This window comes from Schistocerca americana, chromosome X (assembly GCF_021461395.2).
Source record: "Schistocerca americana isolate TAMUIC-IGC-003095 chromosome X, iqSchAmer2.1, whole genome shotgun sequence".
In the NCBI taxonomy this organism is placed as follows: Eukaryota; Metazoa; Arthropoda; class Insecta; order Orthoptera; family Acrididae; genus Schistocerca; species Schistocerca americana.
In genome coordinates this window covers 350,882,830-350,904,522 of record NC_060130.1, presented here as the reverse complement: position 1 = coordinate 350,904,522, position 21,693 = coordinate 350,882,830, and the positions used below count along the sequence as shown (strand labels likewise).

At 46.7% G+C, this 21,693-nt stretch overlaps 1 pseudogene; it reads right to left on the bottom strand.

Annotated features, from left to right (window-relative positions):
• Positions 1–557: 557 nt before the first annotated feature.
• Positions 558–675, bottom strand: LOC124556936 (annotated as a pseudogene).
• Positions 676–21,693: the final 21,018 nt, after the last annotated feature.

Here is a 21,693-nt window from a genome sequence, read left to right as displayed (position 1 = left end):
TGTTTCACAACAATGTGGCACCCCATGTCGTTCAGTGATCACTTAAAAATCTGACGCCATTCAAGCCCGTTCTATATCCCACTAGGCCTGATAACAACACTAAACACGAACAAAGGTAGTGCGTTCTGGTGACCGGTCTTCCATTCACAGAGAATTGTAACTCCAATCATTTACGTATCTGCCGATGGTATGTACGCATAAGAAGTTACATTGACATCCGATCATGGCTTCTGGATACTCCACTTTTTCTGTCAGATAACATCGTATATTTGATTGGTTAACTGTCCTTTAACATGCAGGTAATGTAAATAGGCTCGAAAATGATGAGGACCTGTTACTTGTGGTTTGTAATGGGATTTGTAAACTGACGAAAGGGGGGAGGGGGTTGTAGGCTGGTTACAGCTGTATAAAGCACTCCGTCTTCAGGCCACAAGTGGCACATCGGGACCATCCGACCGCCGTGTCATCCTCAGATGAGGATGCGGATAGGAGGGGCGTGTGGTCAGCACACCGCTCTCCCGGACGTTACATCACGAGGCTGAGAGCACCCCGATAAATGGCAACAGCGCATGGCGGCCCGGATGGTCACCCATCCAAGTGCCGGCCACGCCCGACAGCGCTTAACTTCGGTGATCTGACGGGAACCGGTGTATCCACTGCGACAAGGCCGTTGCCCTTACAGCTGTATACGTGTGTACATTTGGAAACTTTGCAGAACTTGAAGCGCACCAAGATTGTTGACGGATGGAATCATTCTCTTTCAGGATAAGACCCGCGCACATATTACCAATGTTGTTTCGTCTATGCTGTAGAAGTTTCCATGGGTAGCCCTCACAAATCCTCCATAAAGTACTGACCTCCACCATGCGATTTACATATTTTTGAAGCCCTGAACGACGACATTCGTGGCCGTCGATTTGCTTCGGACGAGGAAGTGCACGCCTGGGTAGTCACGGTTCTGTAAGCAACCGCTAACATATTACCATGAAAGCACTGACCGACTTGTCTTACTGTGTGGTAAATGCATTAACAGTGGCGGAGATTACTTTTTAAATAATTAGCAGTTTTCTCACTTCGTTCCATGTGTCTCATCTTCATTTGACTGTCTCTTATAATTATTGAAAGATCTTGAAATTACAATGAAATGAATATCCCTAGCTGCATACAGGCGTTGATACAAGTCAATGGGGAGAGTTGGAAATGTGTGCCCCGACCGGGACTCGAATCCGGGAGCCCCTGCTTACATGGAGGACGCTCTATCCATCTGAGCCACCGAGCACACAGAAGATAGTGCGACTGCAGGGACACTTTCTGACACGCCTCCCGTAGACCCACATTCCCAACTTACTGTCGCGCACTATATTCATAATGCCCTTGCCCATTATACTCATTACTCGCGGCTTTTTTGCCGATTCCCGTAAGAGTTCGTGCACTGTTTCTGCATCCGCACAGAAGAAGAAGATGGAGATGCTATCTGTTCTTTCGGACATGTCCGAAAGAACAGATACCATCTTCATACAAATAGAAAGATCTTGACATGATAAATTATGATATAAGCCTATACTTTTGTGTTAGTGATGCAGTTATGCTTCTAATAAATAGGACTACATTCCTTAAGTAGAAAGCAGGACGTCAGAAAATCTACATAATTTTATGTCGCTCGTCTGATTCAGCTCGAAGCTCGTCACGAAAGCTGTCAGACCGAAATTAATCTGTAATTGTGTACCTAATTGCCGGAATTAGCGTCTCTTGAAGTAAACGACACTTTTAGTAAATTATCGGTGACATGACATTCACAGTTTATTGTTGCGATAAAATCGTTTAAAATCTTGGTGTTGGTTAAAGCCTGCAGTCTGCGTGAAATTTCTATGGGGCTGTTCTGACAACTTGCAGAACAAATTCTTGTCAAAAGGAGAACACAATGCCTTAGCGTTAACCTTTATAACGTTATCGACTGATGTGTCGTCAAGCGTGAATTATTAAATTCCGTGGAGTATTTTTATTTCTGTAGAGACGTCGTGCTAATGAACGAACTTTGTTTTATCAGCTGTTCATGAATTCAATGGAAAAGCTCTGTATTTACTTCTCGCTGCGTTTATTAAATCTATTTAGCATTATGGACAAGGAACTGGGAATATGATGTGACTATTTTAACTCGTCGGTAGTCTTAGATGCTGTACACACGCAGAAACATCGAGTTCCTTCATAGGGTTATTTACGTTATTCGATTAGGTTATGACTAAAGTCATCGACACACAGTATGATTTCTTAGATTGTGAAAAAATTGAAAGCAAGAGAAATCAAAATCAGATTTCCTTCCGTCCCAGTAATGCTGACCACAATTATTGGTTTCCTACTTTCTGTAGTGTGCCACTGTTCTATAGAGAAAAAAGGTTAAGAGTGGATACAAAACCACAATATACGAGTAAATTATGAGGGACACATTTCAGTGCAAACATCTCGTATTCTCTAACATGACGTAAAAATTGAAACACAATCATCACTTTTTTCCTCAAGTGGGCCAAACACAATGACAACCTGCTTTATAGCGTGTTGGTTTGTCTTTGGAACACCGTGCAACAGCAGTCCTGCGTAGTATGGATTCGAAAAATCCGTGGTATGTTTTCCTGATAATGTGGTGGCAGATGTCAACGCAAGTTTCACGCAATGCGCGTAAATTACGGTCCGGTGTTTAATGGGCTCCGAGCTGACGTCCGATAACGTCTTAGGTGGGTTTCATCGGTATTGGAACAGACGAATTGGCATCAACATGGGTTCACTACCATGCTCCTCAAGCAACTGTAGGTCGATTGTGGCCTCGTGCCATGGACAGATTTCTTGCTCGAAGATGGCTTCGCCGTCGTAGAAAACATACAGATGGTGAACTAAAATGGGGGGGGGGGGGGGCAAAAATGACGATGCTCTTTTCACGTGGCACTTCTTGGAAATTCGGAGAACCGGCATTTGAGGCCGAAAAAAATGGTTCAAATGGCTCTGAGCACTATGGGACTCAACTGCTGAGGTCATTAGTCCCCTAGAACTTAGAACTAGTTAAACCTAACTAACCTAAGGACATCACAAACATCCATGACCGTAGCGGTCTTGAGGTTCCAGACTGCAGCGCCTTTAACCGCACGGCCACTTCGGCCGGTTTGAGGCCGAATGCTGAACGATTCTAGTGCCGCCAACGTACATAACGAGTAAGAACCAAAAAGATAAATAGCGAGAAATTAGGGCTTGCGCGGAGGATTTTAGATACTGGTAGTCATTTTTCCTTCGCTCTACTTGTGAGTGGAACAGGAAACGAAATGACTAATACCGGTCCTGGTACACTCCACCATGCACCGTACAGTGCCTTGCGGAGTGTGTATGTACACTCCTGGAAATGGAAAAAAGAACACATTGACATCGGTGTGTCAGACCCACCATACTTGCTCTGGACACTGCGAGAGGGCTGTACAAGCAATGATCACACGCACGGCACAGCGGACACACCAGGAACCGCGGTGTTGGCCGTCGAATGGCGCTAGCTGCGCAGCATTTGTGCACCGCCGCCGTCAGTGTCAGCCAGTTTGCCGTGGCATACGGAGCTCCATCGCAGTCTTTAACACTGGTAGCATGCCGCGACAGCGTGGACGTGAACCGTATGTGCAGTTGACGGACTTTGAGCGAGGGCGTATAGTGGGCATGCGGGAGGCCGGGTGGACGTACCGCCGAATTGCTCAACACGTGGGGCGTGAGGTCTCCACAGTACATCGATGTTGTCGCCAGTGGTCGGCGGAAGGTGCACGTGCCCGTCGACCTGGGACCGGACCGCAGCGACGCACGGATGCACGCCAAAACCGTAGGATCCTACGCAGTGCCGTAGGGGACCGCACCGCCACTTCCCAGCAAATTAGGGACACTGTTGCTCTTGGGGTATCGGCGAGGACCATTCGCAACCGTCTCCATGAAGCTGGGCTACGGTCCCGCACACCGTTAGGCCGTCTTCCGCTCACGCCCCAACATCGTGCAGCCCGCCTCCAGTGGTGTCGCGACAGGCGTGAATGGAGGGACGAATGGAGACGTGTCGTCTTCAGCGATGAGAGTCGCTTCTGCCTTGGTGCCAATGATGGTCGTATGCGTGTTTGGCGCCGTGCAGGTGAGCGCCACAATCAGGACTGCATACGACCGAGGCACACAGGGCCAACACCCGGCATCATGGTGTGGGGAGCGATCTCCTACACTGGCCGTACACCACTGGTGATCGTCGAGGGGACACTGAATAGTGCACGGTACATCCAAACCGTCATCGAACCCATCGTTCTACCATTCCTAGACCGGCAAGGGAACTTGCTGTTCCAACAGGACAATGCACGTCCGCATGTATCCCGTGCCACCCAACGTGCTCTAGAAGGTGTAAGTCAACTACCCTGGCTAGCAAGATCTCCGGATCTGTCCCCCATTGAGCATGTTTGGGACTGGATGAAGCGTCGTCTCACGCGGTCTGCACGTCCAGCACGAACGCTGGTCCGAGGCGCCAGGTGGAAATGGCATGGCAAGCCGTTCCACAGGACTACATCCAGCATCTCTACGATCGTCTCCATGGGAGAATAGCAGCCTGCATTGCTGCGAAAGGTGGATATACACTGTACTAGTGCCGACATTGTGCATGCTCTGTTGCCTGTGTCTATGTGCCTGTGGTTCTGTCAGTGTGATCATGTGATGTATCTGACCCCAGGAATGTGTCAATAAAGTTTCCCCTTCCTGGGACAATGAATTCACGGTGTTCTTATTTCAATTTCCAGGAGTGTAGATAGATGTAGATGGTCCGCAATAATGTTCACATATTTCATAGCTGTCATAGTGTCTTCGATTACTCACGGCCCAATTACGGTGATTACGTGGTCACTTCAGTCGTAATTGACCATGTAGTTGAGTTCGTATGTTGTGTAGCTACTTGTTAAACAACATGCTCTGAATGGTGTGTTCCCTGCTTCGTAATGCATGTGTCTGCACCTGCCTTGTACTTTGTTGTCAGATCCGCCACAGATCGTCATCTAGCCTCCTTTACAAGAGGCTCCTCCCTCAAGTTTCTGTTATAAGACGAGAACGTTCTACATCGAACACAAAGGTTCACATTTAATTTTGACTTTTGAATTATGGTGCACACAAAGTTTCGATTATTTTGCGTGGTGTGATTCGACACTGTTTGTTCAGGAAGTTTTGTCAAAGATGTGAGGCGTTTCTCAAGAGTTTTTTGCCAGGCTCTCAACGCCACTGCTTCATCATAACTATCTCTGTTTAATGTAAAATGCTCAGAAACAAGATCAAAGAAATTTTCTTTCATATTTTTGGGGACAAAACTTCTCGTCAAACTGTTACTGATCGCATCGTAGGTAAGGAGAATAGTAGCAGGGGTAACAAACAGGTTACAACACTAATAGGGAAGGTGCGTGGAACAGTTAGGTGTGTTGGGCTCAGATGGTTCAAATGGCTCTAAACACTATGGGACTTAACGTCTGAGGTCATCAGTGTCCTAGAACTTAGAACTAAGTAAACTTAACTAACCTAAGGACGTCACACACATCCATGCCCGAGGCAGGATTCGAGCCTGCGACCGTAGCGGTCGCGCGGTTCCAGACTGAAGCGCCTAGAACCGCTCGGCCACTCCGGCCGGCCGGTATGTTGGGAAGTTTCTGCGAAATTGTAGAGTATTTGACAAGCAACTTGTATAAATGAAGATGGTTTGACCTATTCTAGAATACTTCACCTTTATTAAGGGCCTTACTTATTAGGCCGGAGCGGCAGATGTCGAAGTAATTGAGATACACACTGTGAGGATCATATAAGTCGTTAAGTTCCACAAGAGTCATAACCAAACGTGCTCAAGGAAACTGAGAAGAAAGGCGAAAATGTCTGCTAAAACTCTGTTGTGTAAAGGCCAATGACTATTGGTCGAGATAGATAACGCAGAAATTCTGTTGTCTTCATCTGATATCTTATACCTTGAATAGCGATCGTGATCGTTAGATAAGAGAGCGTACAGTGGAAGAGAAACAATTTTCCTCTCGTTCTCTTCATGCATGGAGTAGGACGAGGCGTATATTATTTTTCAAAGTACACCGTGCTATATACTGTACAATGATTTGCGAATATTTACACTGGTGAGCCGAAACATTATGACCAGTGCTCATACAGCTATAAAACGCCACATAGTGAAGCTTAGGACACGTGATACTGTAAAGAAAGTATGTCATCGGAACAGAGGTGAGTGGGCACTCAGTGCCGCGCGCGATGCCAAACAGAGCCGACCGCAGAGCGCCCGCGGCCGAGGCAGCCGCCTTTGCCGCGTAGGAGTTGGTCGATCGCCGTCCGCTGGGGCTTTGCCCGACGGCGGCCCCATCGGCCATCTGCTTACGACGGGCTTCGCTACGGCAGGAAGGCCGTCGGTAGTGGCGAGGCAGGCAGAGGACATGCTTTACGCACGTATGGCTAGAATAGAGAACTACGGAGTCCCACAGCCCCGACCGAGGCCAGTAAGACTGCGTCCTTCCAAGGCAAAGGTCGAAGTCATCGACAGGGCAGGATGGCACGAGTAGTATCAATGTTTTGTCAACATACACACTGCCTCCAATTAACATCAAACCACCAGCGAACGACCAAGGACAAAGTATCTCAGACAAAGGTCGAAAATACCGAGATCAAATTTCCAGGAGCAAAGCCACAAGACACGGTTTGAAACTTGCAGAACATGGCGCCGATGAGGAAAAGAAGCGCTGGTCCACCTGTGTATAGGACTACGAAGCGTCACAACTTTCTGGGGATGCAAAATTGTTAAGGCTTTCGTGGCCACTTGTTGACAAACTGCCTATTGGCTTCTGTCTCGTGTTCTTAAGCCGACGTCAGTAAAATCAGCAGAAGAACGTCGGCCGAAGAACCCGAGACAGAAGCCAATAGGCAGTTTTTCTGGAGATGATGACGATCAACAGGCCAGTCACAATAAGCCCCAAGCTTCTCACTAGTAAGACTCCAACGAGTGGGACGCAAACCGAAAAACTCGCAAAAAGTGGAAGATTTCCAATAATAACAAACTCTGATACCAACTACCAACAAGTACTAGCCTCTGCACCAGAAGAGACCACATGGACGTGACACACAACCTCTTGCGACAGGACCGAGCACTTCAATCAACCCCGATCCATTACAACCACTCACAACGCCGCCGGAAAAAACTATCTCTAATAACAATCCAGTACTCTGGGCGGTACTTCTCGCTAAACGTCGAACGTAAAGTGCATGTTTTGGGGCTACTAAGGCAATTCACTCTTCCAAAGGCGAGATAATAAATATTACTTCATACCGTTGGCTGACCAGCGGAAAGGCTTAAGATCCTTCTAGGTAACGAAAATACCTTTTTTACGCACAGCCAGCTCACTGGGAAGACGCTAAAGATAGCTGTAAGGTACTTGCCAGCAGAAATCACGGCTGAAGTGGTACAACAAGAACAGCATGACATCGGCTTCCAGCAAGCAGCAGTTCACTAGTTCAATACGAGAGTCGAGAAGACGAATAAACTGGTAAGCCAGCCTGTATATTGTGTTACTCTCCCCGCTGGACACACCACGATGTACGCCAACTGCTGGATACATAAGTCCGAACAGAAACCTGTTGATCCAAGGAGGGACTGCCCCAGTGTAAGTGCTGCCATCACTTTTCCCACACAGCAAAGTAGTGTTCTCTACCAGGAGATGCATTAAGTGCCTTGGACACCACCCACCAAAAGATTGCCAGAAGATACTAAATCAGAAACTGAAATGTGTCAACTACCAGAAAGAACATGGCACCTTTCGGAGGGCATGTCCCATAGTCCTAGAAGCTCTTCGCACATATACCGGCCAGGGACAGTCAGCACACGAGCGGCAACAAGAAGCTACTGTCCCTGCTTCACCCAAGGCCGATGACAAAAAAAAATAATAATAATAATTCCCAACGCTGCAAAAGACGCCCAACACGGCGCCCACGCCACGTCCAAGGGCCTGAACAACTGGACAATAACAAACGGGTACATCACCCACAGAACCGACAACATCTGACTATGATGAGCTAATAGCAAAGTTTTCTACTGTATAAAGAACGTCTTCTCAATCATTCGAGATACGTTCGGACAAATAAACAGTGCAACCGATATTCTAAGCAAAATACTCATCTTAGTAGACAGCGCAATGACACTTTTTGCCCCCACAAAAGGCTCGTAGACCTGAAAAAAGAGAAGACGTCACACTCTGCATTTTTAACACTAGCGGAGTACAGGACAAGAAGCCAGAAATGGAATAATTCGTCGCACGTTTTAAAGATGACATTCTTCTCCGCGCAGACACACATCTCCATCCCACCGAAACTTTTCTAACATTTAGAGCATGACCGGTTATCACACAGATCGCACCAACTGCCGGTTGGGCGGCACGGCAATCTGCTTCAAGCGATCACTTACACTCATCTTGTCTCATCCCCATTGCCCCCACTTGAGGTGACGGTAGTGACTGTAGGCACACACCACGATAACATAAAGATAATAGCAGGGTACCTCACATTGCATGGAATTCTCGTCGGAGCAATCCAAGGGGAAACCAACTTCATTGTCGCGAAGAAAGATAAGTAGCAATTACATATGGGTCTGAGGAACCGACACAAATACCTGTCCACCAACATCATAGACCAGACGTATTGGACATTGCAATGATGAAGAAACTCCAACTTGACCTACAACTACAGGCAATCAACGGCCTCACCTGAGACAACCTCTTGGTCATCATCAGGGTGCCAGAGGTTCTGAACGAAGAACGGCTGCCATCGTCGACAACCATCAACTAGGAACAGTACCACACTTTCCACATAGCAACGTCCGTCCTAATACCGATGTGTCTGCTGCAGCTCTACTTGAAGACACAATAACAACCCTGACTGGGAAGATCATATGGGCCTTCCACCAACCTACCGTCACTACTGAACGTCAGGCTCCATGTGACTACGATTTTTCCCTACTACTCCAAGAACCGAAAACCTTAAAAAATCGGGCACGTAAGGGGTGGCAACGATTAAGGAACAGAGGAATGAGACGTCTCTATAGAGAAATGCACTACCACGTCCTGGAAAATCGGCAAGGGGTTTAGGAGGACAGAATGTCAAGGCGTCTACTACAATCTTGGAACGACTGGAACTTAGTGTTGAAGCTCAAGAACCCTCGACCAGTCAGTATATCCCTTCAGGACCAAGGGTCATTCCGTATGACATCTGTGGCCTCCACCTACGTGACGCAGAACGCGTTCAACGATCAGGGCGTAAATGTTGCGGAAGATGATAGGACCCGAGACAAACACAGAGTAGATCAGAAAGGCTACAAGGCAAGCAAAACCTTTGTTAATCACCCCGGCGAAAATACGTGACATAATGCGGAATCTAGGGACCCACTTGGCTCCTGGACCAGATGGAGTAACCAACGAACAACTTAAAAAGTTACCCAGAAAACTGGTGGTGTTACTGACAAGGATCTTCAACAGTTGCATCATCGTGGGTTTCGTCCCATCGGCTTGGAAGATTGCCTGTGTCTTACCCATCCCCAATGCAGTGAGGGATGTGTGCCACTGACAGAACCAAAAGCCCACGCTGTCAAAAAGTGAATCACTCCAATAACTTAAACAAACCATTACTGACCAAGAAATCATAAGCCGGACCAACATGCATTCCAACCTCAACTTCCGGCTTAGTTGCAACTGCTCCACGTCACTGAATACGTCGCTTGTAACACGAACTATGCAAACTACATCGCGGCTGTCTTCCTAGATATCGAAAAATCATGCGACCGTGTGTGGAAAAAAAAGTGGAGAGAAGAGTAGGGTTTAACGTCCCTTCGATATCGCGCTCATTAGAGACGAGTGTCGATAAACAAACTTTAATTAAACTTGATGGATTACGGACTGTTCCAGACTATTGTGCAAAACTAATAGACAGCTTTCTTAAAGACCGCCGATGGTATGTGAAAATCGAGGGTAAAAGATTCTGTACACAACACCTATAAGAAGGGGTCCACATGGATAGGTCATTTTACCGTTACTGTTCATATTGTACGTCAATGACATGTCGGTACTCCCCCAAGACATCGTGTTACTCACCACCAGCCGACGAGTAACTACAGGGTGTCCCCAAAGACTTGATGCATAGGGAATTCTAATAAATTCTAATAAATATTCTGTAGTTGCTAAATAATAGTAAATAAATAAGTAATAATAAAATAAATTCTAACAAATTTCATTTCGTTCGGATTAAATTATTGCACTGTCTACAGAAGAAAGAGTGTAGTTGGTACTCTTAAGTCGACGAGAAGGATGTCGTACCGCAAAATTGTGGGAGAAATTAACCTTCGACACCCTCACAGTCAAGCAATTAGTTTTACTGCAATCGGGAAATAAATTACCCAGTTTAAAAAAAATGGCAATGTGTTGGTCAAACCCCGTCCCGGACGACCAAAGATTTCAGACGAAACGAAAGAGGCTGTCTTGGGCAAGATTTATGCTAGCGCAAAAAAATCGTTTCGTCGGGCATCCACGGAATTGGGTTTCACGAGGTCAACCTTCCACAAAATCCTGGCAGAGGAGAGCTTTCATCTGTACAAGTTGCAGATATTGCATCACTTAAATGAGGATGACACCGACAGATGCATGCAGACGTGTGAATGGTTTGCAGATAAATGGATGAAAATATCAATTTTACTAAAAACTGTGTTTTTCAGTGATGAAGCTGCGTTTCTTGCCAGTGGTGAAGTGGACAGAAAAAATTTTCGAACTGGTCTCAAGACAATCCTCATTCGGTGATTCCATCCAAACAGCATGGCTGCCAAAAGGTGGTGATATGGTTTGGTTTGCGGAAGGCTAATGTGCTAGGACGTTTTTTCTTAGGTGAACATGAGACAGGTGAGACTTACCTGAACATTCTGAGAGACAAACTGATGCCTCATATTGGGTGTTTGGGTGAGGGACTTCCGACTGGTTCCAGAGGATGGGGACCTCGCCAATTTTGCTGCAGCTGTTAGAGATTGGTTGACTGACAATTTTCCTCACTGGATTGGGAGAAGAGGTCATGTGGAGTGGTCTACTCGTTAGGCAGACCTTTCTCCCGTTAATTTATTTTTCTGGAGTATGCTGAAAGAGAAAGTTTACTCAGTGAAGACTACAAATTTATACCACCTGATAGAACTCATTACCAGTCAGTGTGCTAAAATCGACGGCAATTCAGACGTGTTCCATCTAGATCATCTTCATCTCTCAATCCCATTAAATTGTGCATTGAAAATCACTGAGATATGTTGAAAATATTAATATTTAACATTAAAGTTACTAATATGTGCTTTATTTTTATTTATTAGAATACCCTATGAACCCAGACTTCATAGACCTCCCTGTACAGTGATCTGGTGTCTCTGGACGCAGATAGCTCTCATGGAATTGTGGGCAACAAGTAACCATATCAAATTATACGCCGCGAAGACAAAGGCCATCACGGTGACCAGGCGTTATAGAATAATAATTGGCAACGTCGTAATACCTTGTACTGACTGCGTGAAATACCTAAGAGATACTATCGACAACACGCTGCTGTTCAGGATACGTGTTCATGAGAAAAGGTGGCAAATCCTCGGACTTACACACCGACTCTGTCCCTTGCTGACAGCTCAGATATGAACATCTGCACTAAATTTGGACTTTATAAAGAAACGATCCTACCATATATCTTTCATGGGTGGTCCTCAAGGAGACCACTAGTAACACGAAAATCTAACAGCTGCAGGGTTACAGATCCGCTGCCTACGACTGGTCCTATCGGCTCCCAGATGGAACCGAGTCCGAGACCTCCATCGTGAACTCGAAATCGCAACCATCTAGGAAACCATCAGAACTACTGCACGAGGGCTGGTCGACAACACTGAAACACATTGGTCTCTTCGGCCTACGTCGAGACATATAGACTACTTCGCACCTGCACACGGACATGGCGTCAAGGTGCCTCGAGCCATTATCGAGGCGCTCCAATGAACATCATAATCTAAGAAACCACCACCTCAAAAGTGCTTAAGAACGCAAAACCAAAGGTCTTCTTACGCTGTAAAGAAAGAGAAAAGTACCCTTTCACCCACCACCTCCAGGAAGTGCAGCCACGAAGAATGGTAGCATTTCTGATAAGACCGTCACCCCCCCCCCCCCCCCCACACACAGAAAAACACACATTGAAGGGGGAACTCATTCTAGCGACTATATTGTCCGCAAATGAGAAATCCACGAGCATCTAGTAAACGGCGTAGTTGCTCGGTCGTGCGAGTGCTGCTGTCGTGAACATCTATGGCGGTTGAAGGACGAAACCGCAGGTAGTCGACAACGTGTTGTATGATCCCTACGTGTTCTTTTGTTGACACGACATCGTCAGTCCCGATTGCAGTGGGCACGGAATCATTAGTTTTGGACCATGGATCAATGGATTGCACCCTTTCGTTGGCAGTGTCCGTATATGGCTCCTCCAAACATGCGCCGTCCTACGGACGCATGCTGATGAAGCGGACAGTATTATGCTACGGGGGACATTCAACTCGGCTTCCAGGGCACCCGTGGCAGTAATGGAAGAGACCATGACAGCTGTCGACTACGTGATCACCAGTGCGAGCTGTCTGCATCCTTTCATATTTGATGTCTTCCGCGACGGACATAAGTACAAAGGGTCTTCAGAAGAAAATTTACGCGTTATTATGGTGGGCCAAGTAAATTTGATTGAATGCTCCGCTACACGTCAAAGTGACACTGATACGAAGCGTGTTGAAAAGTAATGCCTCTGAATACTTTATGTGGAAACTCTTAAAGCTTTAAAATAAAACAAACGTTGTTAACATTCTACATCTTTATCCTTCATCTCTTAGACTTGGAGCCCTCTGCCGCTAGATGTCTCTGAATTGCAGTGTGTAAAATGGCGTGTAACGTAGCTATGTCGGTGCATGAGAAACAGCGTACTGTAATCGAGTTTCGAATTCGAAGGGTTCGTCCACACATCGAGCACCCTCTCCTTCAATATGGCAATGTCACATAACACACGAGCGCTGCGACATCTGCAACAATCAGACGCAGTGGGTTCACTGTCGTCGATCATCCTCCATACTGTCCCGACTTGGTCCCATCCAATTTTCATGTGTTTCCAAAATTTAGAGAATGCCATCGAGGACTTCAGTTTGATAGTACAGTATTAACAAACTGGTCTCTTATTAGAAGAAATATGATCGTCGCCAGGGTGACTGCGATGAGAAATAAATACGTAGACGTGAAAAATAAAGATGTAGAATGCTGATAGCGTTTGTACGAGGTGCATTCAAGTTCTAAGGCCTCCGATTTTTTTTCTAGTTAACTACTCACCCTGAATCGATGAAACTGGCGTTACTTCTCGACATAATCGCCCTGCAGACGTACACATTTTTCACAACGCTGACGCCATGATTCCATGGCAGCGGCGAAGGCTTCTTTAGGAGTCTCTTTTGACCACTGGAAAATCGCTGAGGCAATAGTAGCACGGCTGGTGAATGTGCGGCCACGGAGAGTGTCTTTCATTGTTGGAAAAAGCCAAAAGTCACTAGGAGCCAGGTCAGGTGAGTAAGGAGCATGAGGAATCACTTCAAAGTTGTTATCACGAAGAAACTGTTGCGTAACGTTAGCTCGATGTGCGGGTGCGTTGGCTTGGTGAAACAGCACACGCACAGCCCTTCCCGGACGTTTTTGTTGCAGTGCAGGAAAGAATTTGTTCTTCAAAACATTTTTGTAGGATGCACCTGTTACCGTAGTGCTCTTTGGAACGCAATGGGCAAGGATTACGCCCTCGCTGTCCCACAACATGGACACCATCATTTTTTCAGCACTGGCGGTTACCCGAAATTTTTTTGGTGGCGGTGAATCTGTGTGCTTCCATTGAGCTGACTGGCACTTTGTTTCTGGATTGAAAAACGGCATCCATGTCTCATCCAATGTCACAACCGACGAAAAGAAAGTCCCATTCATGCTGTCGTTGGCCGGCCGCGGTGGTATCGCGGTTAAGGCGCTCAGTCCGGAACCGTGCGACTGCTACGGTCGCAGGTTCGAATCCTGCCTCGGGCATGGATGTGTGTAATGTCCTTAGGTTAGTTAGGTTTAGGTAGTTCTAAGTTCTAGGGGACTGATGACCACAGATGTTAAGTCCCATAGTGCTCAGAGCCATTTGAACCATTTTTTGAACCATGCTGTCGTTGTGCGTCAACATTGCTTGGCAACATGCCTCACGGGCAGCAATGTGGTCGTCCGTCAGCATTAGTGGCACCCACCTGGATGACACTTTTCACATTTTCAGGTCGTCATGCAGGATTGTGTGCACAGAACCCACAGAAATGCCAACTCTGGAGGCGATCTGTTCAACAGTCATTCGGCGATCCCCCAAAACAATTCTCCCCACTTTCTCGATCATGTCGTCAGACCGGCTTGTGCGAGCCCGAGGGTGTTTCGGTTTGTTGTCACACGATGTTCTGCCTTCATTACACTGTCGCACCCACGAACGCACTTTCGACACATCCATAACTCCATCACCACATGTCTCCTTCAACTGTCGATGAATTTCAATTGGTTTCACACCACGCAAATTCAGAAAACGAATGATTCCACGCTGTTCAAGTAAGGAAAACGTCGCCATTTTAAGTATTTAAAACAGTTCTCATTCTCGCCGCTGGCGGTAAAATTCCACATGCCTTACGATGCTGCCATCTCTGGGACGTATTGACAATGAATGCGGCCTCATTTTAAAACAATGCACATGTTTCTGTCTCTTTCCAGTCCGGAGAAAAAAAAATCGGAGGCCTTAGAAGTTGAATGCACCTTGTATTATTTAAAAAGCTTTAAGAATTTTCACATGAGAAATTAGGCGGCATTACTTCTCAGCACGCCCTCGTACATAGTTGATATGAATTTTAAGTTACCAATTTTTGTGTATCAGAATAATTTAAATATATATATATATAATTTTTTTGCACAGTGTCTTGCATATATTGTGACGCTCCAGAAAACATAATATGCTAATTACGCATTGCAGACCACCTCTCGCCTAATCTTTTCTTATCGTCATTGTTAATGAGGACATGGTGAATGAAACGGAACGAGATGACTCGGTGTCTGGGCACTGTGCTTGTATTCGGTACCCCTAGGGTGTAAATGCCCATCTGGAGATTTTGACATATATTTTTCGTACTTACCATAATTAGTATAAGGCAAATTCCATGATGGTTCCTGCGCCCTTGTCCTTGTACATTTCGAACTTGAACCCCATCTCAAATAGCCTCATAGCTAAACTGGCATTAAACGATAGTCTCCATCCCTATTTTTTTCTTAAATTCGCAACCTGATAAACCCGATTCATTTTCCGAATTATAGCATTCATTTACCTCCACTACTCATTTTAACAAATGTGCGTCTCCGGTGAAGCATTGTGCCTCCATATATGCAAGAGGAAAACTCGCCCAAAAATGAAAGACTTTGTGCGCATTACTAGTGAGTAGGGAGCTACATGTCATGGCGAGTTACGGGACTGCCACGTTTCGGCCTTGAACTGTGTTGTGGCACTTTGAAAAATTCCAGCAGTAATGATCACACCGTGGCAGAGACGAGCAATTCACTGACGAAGTGTTCCTGTGTTCTTCCTCTGAAACGTTTCACAACTGCGGCGTGACACAAGTGAAGAGAGACAGAGCCTACAAATTTGTGGACTTACCAAGTATTTTCAGTAATTTCTGACAGAGTTTCAAAGCAGAATCATTAGAGACCACCCTCGTCTGCGTTAATGAACCCTTGCATTGCATTTGTTGCACCCTTTCGTTGGCAGTGTTTGGATACGGCTCTACATCTTTATCCTTCATCTGTATATACTTGAAATTGTGGTGTGTAACATGGTGTGTAATGTAACTATGTCTGTGCGTGAGGAACAGCGTGCTGTAATTGACTTTCAAATTCGAAGAGCTCGTCCACACATCAGGCACCTTCTCCTTCCTAGAAGCTATACAAGTACTTTGGTGAATGCTCTTAATTAGTTACAAGTTTATAGTGTGACTTTTAGGCAACGATACCTGGTCATTACATACAGAGAGTTACGAAATACATTTTCAGACAATTATTATAGTATTTCCTGCTGCCAGTTCCTTATGGAGCTCGTCAGGAAGGCAGATATCGGACAGGTGTCATCGAGTTACGTATAAGTGACCAGATTTTTTTCAATTCATAAGTGTCTATGTGGCTGAGCTTGTATGTATTTACATCACTAATATTCTTCTAAATATTAATGTAATTTTGCAACTATGTTTGCATTATGTGTTACTTTGTCTTAGTTTGTGTCCGCTTTCTCCTCTGTATCTGTACACTACATAATGATTCATTTTCTGTATCATTACTGCTGTCCAGAACGAGATTTTCACTCTGCAGCGGAGTGTGCGCTGATATGAAACTTCCTGGCAGATTAAAACTGTGTGCCCGACCGAGACTCGAACTCGGGACCTTTGCCTTTCGCGGGCAAGTGCTTTACCATCTTTTTTATTTTTGCAGAATTTGAAGTACATCCATTTGCTAACTGTTCAAGCCTGTGTTTTTCATAGGTCTCATACTCGCATTGTGTTCTTAGTCGTTCACATTACTTGGTCAGTTTCACAACGAAAGCACCGCCGCTCATCTTTGCTCACCCGGCACACCCCAAATATGTGGCGGGTCCGCAAAAACCGTTACTAGGAAATTGGCATACCAATCCTTGTACTTTTGTAGCCGTAATAGTTTTGTGTGTCCATCTTGCAAGTATTGCCAGTAATCCAGGACGTTCCGTAAGTTCGTACGTGTGTCTCTATAGATGTAATGGACCGTCATACCTGTGATCCACGCCACTGCGTTCGTCTTATGACGCGGAAAATACGTTTCCTGTGGAAAAAATACTATGTCAGAAGAGACTGCTGTATAGATAGTCCGCCGCATGAACGCAATTATCTTTCTTGCGAGAGTACAGACAGCCAATGCCTCGCCGCAGACCAGCCGATGGTCGTCCGTATCCAGCACGCCGCATTGCTGACACAAGGGTGAATCTGCCAAATGTATTGCGTACTTTTTATCATTTGTAGGGTATTTTCGGTTCACGACAATGTACCATGTTGATCTGACTGATGTAGGTAGGTGGGGGTTGTGGACCGTGCGCCACACCACGTGCCAATTAACAGCTGGATGTTTGCGTTCCACCCTATTCCGGACGATCTGTCGAAGAAGCAGATGGTACACGTCCTTCGATGTAGACTGTCGGGTCGTCGGTAAACGCTCTCGAACGTAACTGTGTTCCACGATGAATGTGCGCACATACGTTAAAGGGGGCGATATATGGCCGACACTGACTGGAGGAAGATGCGATGTTGGCACGAGTTCTTCGATGATCGTCCCCGTAAGCGAGTAATTCCTGTTGCGCCACCGTTTGAGCATAGTATTAATATACATGGCACGCGCCTTCTCGTGCACGTTCACTAAACCAACGCCCCCTCTCGCGCTGGGAGGGTAAGCGTGTTGTACTGTACCTTAAAGAGTTGTCCCAGGCACACATAGTACCCAAAAGCCGCTTGAAGCCTCATAGCCATCGTGCGCGTCAAGGGGAGAAGGTGTGTCAGGTGGCACATCATGGGCGCGAGATAAAGGTTGACGAGTAACACTCGCTGCAGCATATCCATCGACCGTAGGGCGTTTAGTCGTACTGCCGTTCGGACTCTGAGCAACAGTCTTCGGTAGTTGTCCGCAGCCGTTCTTGCTGTCTCCTTATGAGGGTTTCCACCGCAGGTAAGGGTCCTTCCGTTCCTGGTTCTAGTCCACGCCCCACATACATGAATTGTGATTTTCGGTAGTTGACCACACTTCCAGCTGCCATCCCATACGTCTGTAGCCAATCCAGTGCTGTTTGAGTCTCCCTCTCATTCCGTACGAGGAACACAATATCATCCGCGTATGCTCTGCATTTGAATGACAAATGCCGTAGGGAGATCCCGGTAAGACGGCGGCGTAGGCCTGCGAGGCACGGTTCTAAGGCGATCGCATAAAGGAGGATCGACGAGGGACAACCCTGTCTCACTGATCTTAAGATCTTAAAATACTCAGTTCTCCCTCCGTTGACCACCATCGCTGATCTGGCGCCGTGCAACAGCCGCATCACAACATTGGTCAATAATGGCGAGACACCCATCCTGTTCATCACCGCCGCGAGGTACACATGATCCACGCGATCAAAAGCTTGATCGAAATCTACTGCAACCATCGCCCCCCGGAGGCGGCATGCAGCCGCGAGGGCGACGACGTCACGATAGTCTCCCAAGGCTGTGTGGATATTACTGATGCCGCCAAGGCAAGTCTGATCGGCATGTATTCGATTCTTCAGCGACTTTTTGATACGACTTCCCAGGATGCGCATGAAGATTTTGTAGTCACTATTAAGGAGGGTCAAGGGGCGATAATCACAAGGCCGTTTGCCACCACGGGGCTTCGGTATCGGTATCATGAGCCCTTCCGTGAATTGAATGTGAACCGGTACATCTTGCCGCAGAAGCTCATTAAACATACATAGCCACATCGGTGTCATAATGGTCACCAAGGCACGGTAAAATTCCAACGGGAATCCGTCTGGACCTGGGGACTTGTTGCAAGCACCTCGTGTAATCGCTTCCTCCAGCTCTTCACACGTAATTTCAGATACCCCTTCCTCGTTCATACTCGTCGCGTCTGGGATCTCTTCCAGGACGTTCCCCAGCTCCCTCTGACCCTCCCCGTTGCTCGCATAGAATCTGCTAAAATGATCCGTGAACGCCTGTGCTATGCCCCTTTGTGTTGTAAAACGACGGCCATTGCCGAGATCGATCTCATGTATTAAATTCCTGCGTCTTCTTCGTCTTTCCTTTATCACATAATGCATCGAGGGAACCTCGTTGGGCAGGAAATCTTGCGACCTCGCGCGTATCATCGTACCTGCCATCCTCTGTGTCGCAAGTTGTACCAGCTTCGCCTTAACTCGGTGGACGGCCGTCTGGCGTTCTCGTGTAGGTGGTTGAGCTAACAGTTCCCGGAGAGCCGTAAAGTAAAACTCAGTGGTCGTGCGGTGCCATTGAGAAACCTCCTTCCCATAACCTATTAACGTCCTCCGTAAAGCTGGCTTCGCGCACTCGATCCACCACTGCAGGACAGAACCGAAAGAATTTCGTCGACGGAGGCAGCCATGCCACGCGTCCTCCACCATGCGTCGGGATTCTGCATCTCGTAGGTGGGAGGCGTTCATCTTCCAATTACCCCTCCGTCTCCACACCTGCTGTCTATCAAGGTTAACGGTACAAATATATGCCTCGTGATCTGTAAACGCTGTCGGCCATATTTCTGCGTCCACCGTCGACATTGCTAACTCCCTTGAAACGTAGATCCGGTCCAAACGGCCCGCGGAGTGGCTAGTAAAAAATGTATATCCGGGTTGGTTGCGATACTTCAGGTCCCATGTATCGACTAATTCCATCCCGTTGATCAGCTCCCTAAGTTCTTGGCTAGTAGTATAGTTAGGTTGTTGGTCCTTTCTGTCGAGCACACAATTAAAATCTCCGCCGAGTATGCAACCATCGTATCGTCCCTGGAACAACGGTGTAACCTCATGGGCGTAAAAATCTGCTCTGTCCCTTCTCTTATCCGAGCCTGACGGTGCGTATATGTTGATCAAACGTATTCCACCTATGGTCACGGCCGTACCACGGGCAGAAGGCAAATACTCTACTTCGTCTGCACGTATCCCTTCCTTTAATAGTATGGCTGTGCCAACGCCTTTCTCGTCACACGGGGAACAGTAAATGTCGTAACCGTAAAAGTCTGAGGGGGGAAGTACCCGAACTTCTTGTAATAGTGCTATGTCTAAATCCGCAGCCTTTATCATGTCACTGAGCATCTTGATTTTTACCGGCGCCCCAATGCTATTGATGTTAACAGACCCTATCCGATAAGCTTGTTGCATGGCGGTCAACGTAGATAGGGTACCGGACGGTCGCTAATTTTGCCTTACATAGGCTGCTGTCGGACCAACGTCCCCCGGAGTCCCCTCATATGGTCTGTCATTATTCCGTGCACTCTGCCGGTCTTACACCGGGAGAGTGCGTGGGAGCAGGTCCTCCGGCATCATCTGTTCCCCACGGGGGTGGCTCTTCTGACCAGTCCCCTAGTGTCCCATCGTTGTCGTGCGGTGCAGGCGCCGTAGCCTCCTCAGTAGCCTGTTGCCGTCTATCGAGCTCCTTCGCTGTCTCTGGAGCATCGTCAGCGGGAGGTCGTACCGCCGTCCCGCTGGCCACCGTTGCATCCATGCTAGGCAGTTCTTCTGTATCCATGGTCGTCTGTTCAGTAAACTTCTCAGAATTGTCTGCTAGATCAGAGTGGTCCTTCCCCTGGCGCTACCAAAGATGTTCCTAATGAAAGAATTCTATCCAGAACCTACCAGAGGGTTCTCGAACATTCTGACTATCCACCTTTTCTATTCACCTTGGCGCTCGAGTGTGTTGTCGTCGCTAGTCCTTACCGCACAGCCGTGGCCTCAACAATCTTGTCAACAAGTCTTTCTTCACATGGAGCGCTGGCTCCCCTTCAGATACGCACCTGGTATCACGCCTTGTGCGTCGTCAGAATGTTTAGGTTTCTCTCCTTTTTTCGTAGCCATGCCACATTTCACATTAATAAAATTTGACAGTCATGACATGATGCGCCACAAAACGAAAGGAACGTGGTAACGTCAACTGCTGTGTTGCTTGGCTAAACTTGTATTTGCATTATCCAGAGAGAGCAGACTTTATTTCATGTCCAGCATAGCATTTTTCCTGCACACACAGTTTAAAAGCTTGATTTCACTGTCCAAGATGGTTCTCATCCGATATGCTTCTAGCTGTGGTTGTACCCATCAGTCCGTCTCTACCTGTGAGCAGTCAGTTACTCGTGGCACCGACTACATCTCATGTATGGCTAGCTGAAAAAGTTGAATAAAATACAGTCATCAGATTAATGTAAATCTAGGATCCATCTGAAAGAGTAATCAGGCATATTTATCGAAATAGAAATGCTCCGGATCGAAGTAAATCATTTGGATCCTATTTGCAAGACTTGTCAGCAATATTCTGACCGTGGATCAGTTTCAGAGCTTCAAAATGAGTGGGGGTAGAGACGCGCAATGTATTTTACCGGCTGAGTATGCAAAAGAATTTATGAACATACGAATCCGGGTAAAAACTGCATAAATTCTTAAAGTTTTTCAATGCGCAATCTATAGTGATCAAGACGCACTAAAATTTGATGAGGTGGGACAAATAGAGAAATAATTACACAGGGGTCTGCACGGCACGTCTCGTCTCTAACACTGTTCGTCTGCAGGTGCTCTCTTGTTCCATGCTGAAAACATTTGGACTTTCTGCGGCAATATGAACAACTGAAGTATTTATCTCTGTTAAGTTTCCTCATGAGGTCGATTTTACACAAGGCCTGAGACTGGCAACATATGTCTTCTTCCTTGATTTTGCACTTAACAACCTCGCTCTTATTTCGTGTCCCAAGAAGTGCCAAGTGTACAAAATTCCTCACAATACGCAACCAAAAG